Source organism: Apostichopus japonicus, chromosome 9, assembly GCF_037975245.1.
Source record: "Apostichopus japonicus isolate 1M-3 chromosome 9, ASM3797524v1, whole genome shotgun sequence".
Lineage (NCBI taxonomy): Eukaryota > Metazoa > Echinodermata > Holothuroidea > Aspidochirotida > Stichopodidae > Apostichopus > Apostichopus japonicus.
In genome coordinates this window covers 27,746,023-27,758,026 of record NC_092569.1, presented here as the reverse complement: position 1 = coordinate 27,758,026, position 12,004 = coordinate 27,746,023, and the positions used below count along the sequence as shown (strand labels likewise).

General features: G+C 33.0%; 1 protein-coding gene and 1 pseudogene across 1 annotated transcript in view; both read right to left on the bottom strand.

Annotated features, from left to right (window-relative positions):
• The window catches only part of LOC139974070 (retinol dehydrogenase 8-like), an 81,395-nt gene that overhangs the window by 62,299 nt on the left and 7,092 nt on the right, over positions 1-12,004 (bottom strand). The window lies entirely within an intron of this gene.
• LOC139974605 (U2 spliceosomal RNA) lies at positions 11,898-11,970 on the bottom strand (annotated as a pseudogene).

Here is a 12,004-nt window from a genome sequence, read left to right as displayed (position 1 = left end):
CGTATTTTTAATGGTATTTATATATATATATATATATATATATATATATATATATATATATATATATATATATATATATATATATATATATATATATATATATTGACCGAAGGAGATTTCAGCAACAATAATTACATCAAAGGCTACTCTGTAAAATGAAAAAAATAACATAGCCGAAAGGGGGAATTTCTGGAAGACCGTGAGAACGTTTATAACATTCCGACAAATATATATGATATAAAATATTACGTTAATATGTTGTTTTCAATATTGATAGAAATATGTTGAATAAACGCTTATCAAGTATTAAACACGGGTGATGACTCCAATATGTGTGCCCCCCGGAAGCATATAGAGGGGGCTCTTCATATTAAACAGGAAAGATACTCGTGTAGCCAAACTGTTACATGGATTGTGTAGACCTAATTGTTTTTAATGTTATTTCACGTTTTTCTTTTCTCTAATTTAACTTCATGTAAGCAACACAAGATCTCATGACATCTCACTTAAATACTATCACAAGATGTATCTGGAAAAAGTCATGTATCGCCTTACTAAGTATTTACTGAATGGATGGTACGAGATCTGCCTGTAAACGGAACAACTGAATCAGTCCATTGACACAACAGTAACACCAGTGTCCGTGTCATCGCCTACGCAAACTTTCCGCGATCCAGCGTTACAGTTAGGGACAATACATACCTATAGGTTCAGTCGGCAACTTATTGTCATTGAAATAATATACGATCATCATTCCAAGTAAAGTTGGGGCAAATATGCCTAAAGAGATCCAAGTTTGCGCTAATTCAGAGGTTTGCACAGGCTTATGCGTAATTATAAGTACAACATACTTAAATAGCGGAAATGTATGTTATCATTGAGTAAAGAAGCAATGATCATTATTTAGAGTTGACTGATTGACAGTGTTAATATCAACGTTTTGGATAAATTTAGGCTCACAATTAAAGTTGATGCGTTTTACTTTGTTGTCTATATGCAGGTTGTATTTATGCGTCACTTTTGATGAGGAATGACCCTTTAAACCCTTTGAGGCTCATCAATTAAAGTGGCTGGACGTCTCAGTCCAACAAACAGTTGCAAATTTAATAACCTTCTAAATGTTTTTTTTATATCAAGAATACAATTCTGCCTTATTAAGTCATTCTTTAAACGTTTGCTCTTACATGAATCTGTCTTGGACAATAATCAATTATTTCATTTTAAGCTAAGAAATCACAACTGCATGATTGAACGAAAGATATATGTTTAGGTTAAACGTAAAGAAATATAGAACGACATCAAACTAGAATATCAAAGAACGATTCTTACAAAATAGATATTTTGTTATAAACATATTTATCAACTTCTCTTTATCTTGAAAAAACAACATATTGGTTTCTTGAAAGAACATTAATCCGAAACAAGCTTTGATTTCAGAAAAAACGAGTATCGGAAACTGCTAAATTACAGGAAATAACGATTGAAACGTTGGAAGTAAACGCCTTTGTTTCATTGTATAAAATAATATGATGACACTTTATAGATACGTCATAATCTATTTTCTTGTAATGTCATCAGATCAAACAGCACAAAGGCAACCATGAGACTTCAATTAACATGTTTACAAATTTCATCTAGTTTTCCAGCAAAAGTGGTATTGAAAGTTATCCAAGAATGCTCTCTCGTTTACATAAAGTTAAAGGAAAATTATTTGGTTCCGAACATTCAGTCTTGCAATGAGCGCGACTCGCCATTATCAATTTAGCACTTAAGTAAGGAGCATTCGGAGATTTAGTACACATTAACATATATATATATATATATATATATATATATATATATATATATATATATATATATATATATATATATATATATATATATATATATATATATATATATATATATATATATATATATATATATATAAATATTGAAATATAAATATCACTCAAATTCTTCTTTTAGCGTGGACTATTACGATACACACCATATGGAACGATTGATAAAGAAGAACTCAATAGGCGCTATTGTATCTTGCTAAGTGGAATATTAAAGTGTTGTATGTGATCATTCAATAGCGAAATATTTATGTCCACATATACCAGCTATCAACTAACAACTGTATTCCAAGTTTGGATTCAATCTGATTTAAGGTTGTAGAGTTATTGCAAATTTAAAATTTGGCATCTCCCCAAAAAATGGGACCCGATAATAATTTGCGCCTAAATGGTCCCAAAAATATTTGGCTCAAAGCGGCTCAAAATATAGTTTCCCCTAAAATTCGACCCTCCAAATTGTTGGCCCAAGTGGTCCTGCAAGTATTCGGACCCAAACAATCTGCCCCAACATGCTTTTGACGTGGAAATAAAATTTCTGCCACCCGGCAAAAAAACGGGCCCGGATTTTTGTGGGCGAAGATGGCCTAAATGTACGAGCTATTAACCAACAACTGTATTCTAGCTTTGGCTACAATTCGACTTACGGTTGCGGAGTTATTGCATGTGAAGAACCGGTGGGCCTAAATGGTCCCAAAAATACTGGGGTCCACAAACTCGGGCCAAAAGAATGTGTCCCAAAATGCATTTTATGTGGAAATATAAATCTGGACCTACATGTGCTAGTTATTAACCAACAACAATATCCCAAGTTTGTCTACAATCAGAAACACGGTTTTGGAGTTATAGTAATGTAAATATTTTTACGTTTGATCCAATTACCTCATTAATATTCATAAGGTCAGTGCCAAAAAAGATGGAGCACAACTTCTTACTATAATACATCTACATAGAAAGTATGAAAAATATCCATCACTCTGTTTGGAGATATCGCGGACCCACGCAAGTGTCACAGAAGCGCGCGCACACACACCAGCATACACGTCAAAAACCTGGCTGCGTATCCTTTGCTACCAGCAAGCAACCAACCATAGCAGCAACGCTGAGAAATTTGTTATGAATGGCAATATTTCTGAGCGGTTTATCCATTTGTTTGTGCAAAAAAGTAAGACAAAGCAGCACATCGGGTTTCATTTCCTTCCTTCCATCTCCTGTTTTGCTTGGAAACACTGTCACGAACATATTGTATGCAATATGTCGTTGTACTAATTACTAGGGATAAATTGCGCTGTCCCAAAATTGCGCCTACACAATAATAGAACGACCTGCAACTTGTTTACAATCGACGTACCGCAGAGAAAAGGAATCGGCTCCAACAATATAGGTCATTCTCACATGCGGTATTCCACACACAAAATGTGGAAAAAGTTCAAATTGCAAATCTGCCAAGTAGTCCATGTACAGAGTATGCCATCAAACTAGATAGGAAACTTGCATATAAACTAAATATTTGAAATGATCAAGTCTCACACGGGTGGAATTATTACCCCAAATTACGGTAAAATTAAGTCGGAAGACATTTTGCTACTCACATGAAACGCATGCTGGTCTTGAATAGTAAATAGTTGTAAAACAAATTTCTGAAGGCCCGGTTTTGGGCTCATAGATGACGACACAAACATTTCTTCCAAACGACTTTGGTTCACCATTATTCAAACATTATTTCCACAACATTTCAGCAGATTTGGACGAGATTTCTAGGAGGAGGAGGAGCATTTTTCACGTTTTCTGAAAAGGATCTCTTGTGAACTCAAATGACCTAACAAATATGATTGCATAAAAAAAAGCTGAAGTTGCACAAACCTCTGACAAACTGTCAGTCAAATCCAAAGAAAAATGACGAGATGGCAGTCATTCAAAAAGGTGGAAAAAAGTGACAGAATTTCGGCAGCATGGGCGATCGCTATAGCTCATCTGAAAAAATTCAGCTGATCTAGAATGTTTGTTTTTTTAAAAACTTTTACGTTTGGTTTGCTGCCGTGTAATTGTTACAGATAATAAACATTCAGTCAAAGCCCAGCAAAATAGCTGACATGTTTACTCAATCAGATGTGAGGATACTCGATTCCGCAAACAAGGTGTGACGTAGGCATCATAAAACAAGGAAGTATTGTTCATATAGCAAACCGCTTTTAAACTTCGAATCTTCCAAACTGTGTACATACATATTGATAGTGTAGAATATATCATACAGTACATTTCACGGTATATAAGATGCATTATACTAGCTTATGCATGTTAGATATAAATATATATATATATATATATATGTTGCATGTTATATAATGCTGTGCATGTATGGATGTTGTATGCTGGTATGCATGTTGTATATTGCTGATTAGTAGTATCACTTCCTGTCCTTCGATACTTCTTTAATTTTGTCTCCCAACCAAAAGCGTAGTAACTGAACTAAAAAATAACTCATAAAGGGTTCTTAAAAATATGGATAATAGCAGCTTAACCAGCACAAGTAAATCAGCATTCCTACTCTTTTCATCGGTTTGGTAGAATTGACGTCACAACTACGCACAGTTACAAAACCATTGATCATTAACCACACACTGAACGTAATAAAATTAAAACGTAGCATCGTAATTGATACTCGTTTTAAAAAACCAAATACATTGACAGGTATTGAATTGCAATATCATTGATGTCCTTGGAACTAGAGACACGATAGTCCATGAGTATACAATAGGTTTTATGCTTCACTGATGGGAACAAGGACAATTCAACATTATTCAAATGAAGCTTACTGTACTTTATATTGAATGAAAGTTTAAGATGCAAATAGCTACAAATAATATTAAATTAGATTGCGCATGACCACTAGCCTAATTAACACAGAGGCCAATGTACATCATTTCCTCGTATGAGCTGTACCTATAATCCACACCATATTTCAAATGAAATGATGGCATTAATGGACATCCATACCACTACTAAGGTCATTTCAGTAAGGAGTTGATCACCCCTAAAGAGACACTCTGTGCTATTTGCCATCTTGCACTTCATCGAATATGCTTTCGGGTGTCATCTATACAAACCCGAAATCATGGAGAAGCTTTTCAAAGTTTGTTTGACTGTTTTGACGATTTGCAACTCGTTTGGAACAGAAAGGGTAAGTCTTTCTATTATTTAATATTTTTAATATTTTACCACTGAATATCTACTGACTGTTTCGAAAATAACATAAGTTGTGTTGCTGAGCTAACTCTGTTAATATTAAATGATGTGACTAACTGAAGTAAGAACTTCTTCCAACAAATAGGAAAACATCGATAAAAATACCTGATGAAATTCAGTAAGAAAGGCCTTCAATTTAAAATACTTAGAATTGTTAACCTTGCGAAAGAACAACAGTGTTTTGACATATAACAAAACGTCTTTAATTGAACCACACATACTGGAAAAAAAAACTAAATTAGATCAATTGGTTTTTCTATGCCTAAATAAAGTATTCTCTCATATTTGCTCACATGTAAAATACTAAGAAGAAAAGCTCATTCATATATACATCCTAAACGAATTTTGTTACACACCAACTAATAAAAGTCAATCAAGTTGCGTGACATGGCCAGGAAAAAGTAATCTCTTTTCAAACTATTAGTATATCGCTCTCCACATATCCTTTACAGCACATCAGTGCACAAGGTTACTCTCTAATAGCCAAGCCCACCTTTCTGAGGTACATATCAACACGTTACAAAACTCCTTCATTTCATCAATTATTGAACTTAATTAACAAGTAGATTAATCAAGTTTATAAATTCATGTTCCATAATTTTGTCTACAAGTACAATAACTAACACTTTGAAATTCAATCATTTCAGCGATAACTAAAAGCTAAACTATAAAATCCAGTTATTTCTAGATTCATAAGTGAAAATGTATCTTCTTGTTAAATATCCAGACATGGGATTCCCTATCGATACAGAGCGATAGTCGCTACTTTTTGTATGGTTATGTGTTTCTAATGTTTTTTGTTAATAATACAACGAATAACTTGATTCCCATCTGTTTAAAGGCAACTTCCTTTGTCAGCTCTGTTATTTTGATATGATTTCCAAACAGGCTCGTTAGTGCTTGTATTCGTCGAAGTTATCATTATGAATCCATCAAAGCAACATCTGCGTTGACTAATCTAACAACAAAATATTTCTATGTCATAATCCAATCACAAAGATGCTTAAATTTACTTCAAATACAAATAGTCAACAGTTTGGTAACTACTGTGAACAAAACTATAATGATGAGGTATATCCTTTAAATAAGATACATACTTCAAAGGGTGGTAGGTCCGATTCAATTTCATCAAATTTGAAACAAATGCTCAGTTTTAAACTTGATAATATTTCTGTAAACTATCATCCAAATGCGAAATTTGCAGCTTTAAATTTTCTCAGGAAACACCTAAATGTTTACTCCCTTCACATGCTCATCAATATCACTTTGAAATATATCGTTATTTATGTAGCAATGTTTTAAAAACAGTCTGCAACAAGGCATTAAGATATTTTGAAATGCATTTTGAAAAAAACGTAAACATAAAGATCACTAATTTGGACATGTACATTTTCAAGGAAACAAGGTTGAATAACATTAATTTAAATTAAAACTAACTAGTAATTATAATAACGATACTCGGCTTAGTTAACTTGATAACAACAATTGTTTTCACCGCAATTTTTATAGATCATGGATATAAGAGCGGAGGAAATGTAAGACATTTTCATTTATTTTATTTAAAATGATAAAGTTGTAAAGAACGTCTCCTATCGCATGCCTTTCTAAGTGACAGTTCAATAAGATTGATTTCATAAGTAGAGATCACAGTTATTTCCTCAATGAAAATGTCAAAACGAGAAGTAGTATCATTTGACCAGAGGTTACTCCTCTATACTCAGACTTAATGTCCTATTACGATACCAAGATAAGGGGAAACTTGAAAGAAAGAAAATGAGATTTTAGTAGTGAATGGAGTTAGTTGAGATATTTTGATATATCGTTACCTAAAAATAAAAAGTACAAAAAATGTGCACATCCCAAAATATGGTCATATTACTATCAAGTAATTAATGCAAGAAACAACAAAATAAATTTATGTTTAACTCACTTTCATGAACATTGCACTTTTTGAAATTTCTGTTTTAATTCTCGTGAGTTAGAATGAAACACCTATAAAGTATTGTTTGTCGAATGTGTGAGAATTGTTTAACTGTTTACAAATAATACTGTTTTTTTACGAACATGATCTTTGAATTGTATAAACTAGAATATTTAAAAGATTGAAAGTCGCTTTCCAATGCCATAGACGTTACTTATACGTATAAGTTGTTTTATAAGATGCCATTTTGGTAACATCTGAATTACCTCTTCGAGTCATTCGAATAATGTAAAATAATCATTAGTTTTGTAATTGTGACCGATGTGAAGTCTGAGGGAAAATAATAGTTATTTTCATAAAATAATACTCAAAATAAAATCGTAGTAAGATGTTTCTTTAGTCTTTGAGTCCAGACAACTAGTCACACAAAGAATTTTTCCAAAATACTCAACAAATAAATCAATTTCACTGACGAATTGTATGTTCTCATGCATTAAATCAGTTTGTTACGTTGTAGTTTTTAATATAAACTATATTCTGGAAGAAAAGCAAAAGGCAAATCCTCTATTTTAAATAAAGGTCATATAACTAGCGGAATAACTTAGTGCAGATGCAAAGAACATTTCTAACACTTTACAGATAACCTGATGCTCATTCTGGTTGCTTGCCTTTAAATAATTATACTTTTTAATTTTCATTACAATGTTATGTCGATTAGGAATACCTTAATACATGTTTTATTGTTTTGTCTTTAGTTTTGTTTTTGGTTTTTTTTTTACTTTAAATTCGGATAAATCTATAAAAGCCAAAAAAAAAAAAAAAAAAAAAAGCACTGAGTATAAACAAAAACATTTTCAACAAAACGTATATATATATATATATATATATATATATATATATATATATATATATATATATATATATATATATATATATAAATATATATATATATATATAGATACAATTGTGAAAAAATGTATTAGGTGATATTTAAAATCTGGAAATACTTCAAAGAAAGACAGTTTTTCTCTAATTTTTTTGTAAATTATCTAATCACAAATACCGTAATTTACATTGATTTTCACAAAAGATCTCCATAAAGTCGTGACGACCATGTAAAGTTCCTTGTATTTGACAAACTAGGTAACGTTTAATAGTCTCAATTTGAATACCGAAATTAAATATAAAACCTTCGCGAAGATATTCTCATGAATGGCCAGATTTCCTATAATGGGACCACTGAAAATGTACTCTAACTATAGCATGTATGTGGTGGGAGTAGTCACCGATCCCCACCCACACTCTCCCTCTTCACTGTTCTCCATCCCTCCCTCCCTCCCACCGACTTGCACATTCCTTTCATGATACCATGTGGCTGGTCGGTGTAGTACAAAACTTAACGTTTCGTTTGTCGTTTTAAAGTAACAGATAACATAATTCAGTGTAGAAAAGGAAACTCTCCCTATATTTAAGAAAACCCATACATGATAAACTTTTACAAATTAAACAATATCAAATCTATTACACTGTATTTAAATGTCTCTTTTCTAACACGTTGCAAAAACTAGAAAGCATTGTCATAACTCTACTCCATGTATGGTTATAATTCGCTCGAAAAACTTTCGGTTTACTGATATGTTTAAAGATATCTAATTAAATTCCTCCATTTGATATTTCGTGGCTATCGTTCGAACGAGTAATGTATACAAGAAAAACAAGACTTGTGTCACTCAACTTACTGTGACAATAAACTACAATGGTTTATACAAATAGAACAGTAACGTCTCGTACAGTGTAAGTCATTGCTTCCTTAAAGCATTATCGACGATACAAAACTTTGGCTACATCCCAAAACAATCGCCTTTGAACGCGTTAATATCTTTGTAGAAATGATACCATGTTGTGTATTTTACTCTGTTGGCAACAGCAAATTACATAGTGTAATTATTTCGATTCCATTGATTTTGTTTTTATGATTTAAGGTAAAGTGGTTTGATATCCTTGTATCAAAGGATTGTATTCTTCTGTAAACCGTAGAACGTTTTAAGGCTATATTGACAAGATAACCAGTGTGCAGACAAAAATCAAGAATTTGATAAAGACGAATAAGTCAGGGAATTCTTAACATTTCAGGGAAGAACTAAAGCGTGTTGTCTTGTTTATACAGAGAGTTGGAAATTCTATACAATATGTTTTTCCTTGACAGATAACATCGTAATGTCATGAAACGTGAACTGCCATATATTCGTCTGTTCTAACATGTCAGTATTCAGAATTTACCAAACAAGATAACATAGGTAATTTTTTAAGGTGCTACCGACCATTCTTACTGTAACAAATTTAAAGCCGACTCCGTGTACAATTGTTACTACTTATGGTACTATAGAATTATAATCATTGAATGACTTGTCTGAAAGAAAGAAAACATTCTAAATTTCTTTTGAAAGTTCGCCCTTTCCTTTTGCACTTTTTCTGGTGAAATTCTATATTTCTTGCAATTTTCATCATTGTCATGTTATAGAAGATAAAGTTGTACTGTTAAATGTTCTATTTTCTCTCTATATCACGTAGATTTGTAGAATTAGCGTTCAACAAGGATATCTTAAATTCTCTATTTCATAACAAACTGGTGTATTGTATTATAGGTTTGCTTTTAATGCTGTGATTTTTTTTAGAAAATGACAAAACCATTAAGACAAAAATTCTCTTCAACTTATTGGTGGCTGTGTTTTTACTACGTCACACCTTATAGCTTAAAATTAAATATTGATCCTTACAACCCAGTCATTTAATAATTACGTTTCAGGTTTCTAATTAGCAAGATATAAAAGTCTATGGCTAAGAACTTACCTTACAAGTAAATGGAAGCTTTCACTTAGAGTTCATTTTGTTCATGTTTGCCTTTGTTCTTTCACGTAAGCTTACATATCATGTGCCAGAGTAGCTGTAAAACCGGGACAATTTCAATAATCTAAATCTTCCTGGAAGAAAGTTGTAATATAAAGTTCAACTCTCTAAGTGTTTATTGATATTTGCAATATCGGCGGCATATCAGTATCGGTAAAATTTAGCCTCATTGACGATAACGGCAAACTAATATTGAACTTTTTCTTCCACAAAAGGCCAGTTTCGATTAATAGCAAGTGGCCAATATGCCGATCAGCTAGTCAAATAAGCATGACGCAAGTTCTGAAAAATATTGACAGATCTAAACAGACCAGTCATGGATACTTACCGTTAAAAACTCAGCAGTCTTTGTCGCGCCTTAAAGGAAATTTCACCAGTCTGGCTGCTGTATTATACAATTGCATATTCAGAATAGTAACTTAACTTATGTGAATATATGTATATAACTACAATGGTAGCCTATCAGTCCTCCGCTGAGAATAAATGTTATAAAACGTCGAAAACCCCTCATCTAAATCATTCCAAAAATTGTGTACATTGCAATAGCTGCAAAGAGTATCATGGATGCCGTTTGTTAAAACATCAATGACTGATGAAAAGATTGTATTTTGAGAATCAAGTTTGCGTATCACATTTTTTTGCCGATTGGTTTACGAAATATTTCAAACACGAAGCACTTGCTAATTTTGGCTAGACTTAGTTGTTAGTATAGCCGGCTAATGGAAGGAAATAAGAGTCTACGGAAATTAGACAATATGTAAAAGTAAGCTGGCCTGACGTTTAGATCCTAGCAGGATCTTCTTCAAAGGCTAAATGACAAGTAACAGTAACAGAAAGGACGAAAACACACAAGAAATAGACAATCAAAGAACATGTTTTCGTTTTCGTTCTGATAAACGCATGAACTTACCTTACAAGTAAAATGACACCTTTCAAATCTCAGAGTTTCATTGTGCACGGTAAGTATCAAGACACGGTAATCTTAGTCAAATAAGAATAGCTGGGACGATGTAAATGATCCCTACGTGTTATTAAGGACTGATAAACACAAATGCGTTACAACATATGTCTGAAATGTCTTATGTCAAAATATAACTTGAACAAAGAACATCTGTCTGTTTTAAGCAACAAAGCTGTTAAAGGAAGCAGCCGGCTATTGCCTTTGTTCTTTACATGAACTTACGTATCATGTACCAGGGTAGCTGCAACACCGGAAAAATGCCATTAATCTAATGTTTCCTGGAAGAAAATTTGTACTCTATAAGTGATCATTGACCTGTAAATAAGATATAGAATATAGACAAAAGAAAAACATCAGTAAAAGTGGTGATCCGGAGAATTTACAAGAGTTTAAATCGACTTAACTTGTTTTAAAATAACATATTATGGACCAGTTTGCAAAATGTTCTTTGTTTCACTCGAACTGTTTTTATAAGACATTAGCTTTAGATTTAATCTGATCCTGCTTAGTGTTGACTGCATCAACATGTTTGTCTTGTAATGTATTCATTAAAAGTATTTTATTACACAGGGAATCGTCGGTGTCGACAGAATATCTTCAGGTAGGTGTAGTTGTTATGTTATATGATTGACCTTATGATAAGAAGTAACCTCAGTAGGCTATATCACTTATGTATTATAAATGTTAACACCTCAGTTGACCAACTTGAATGGCTTGAAATGTTGGTTCTGTTGCGTTCCGAGGGGTCCTTAGCACGGCCAGGAATACTGCCAGAAGATCTGTATGGAGAACTCAATGTTAGCCTGTGTATCAGTTAACTACCGCAGGGCAGCAACTAGAGACCAGGCCAGGTTACAAACACACAACAAAAATGACCCTGCGCACAAGACTTTAGAGTGTGTGAGATACTTTTTAAGAAAAAGTCACCCAGGAAAGAACCTGGGCACGAAAACCAAACTACCAAACGACTGATCCGCTCTCAGCCCCAGTCCCCTTGCATCGGGACTGTGACTGTGTGATCATCGTCAGGTGTGTATCACCATTCCCTAAGGGAACAGATACTACACATGATCTTAGCCAAAAGGCCGAGAAGCGTGTGTGAGTGCCAGTTTTTTAGAAAAGAACAATTTT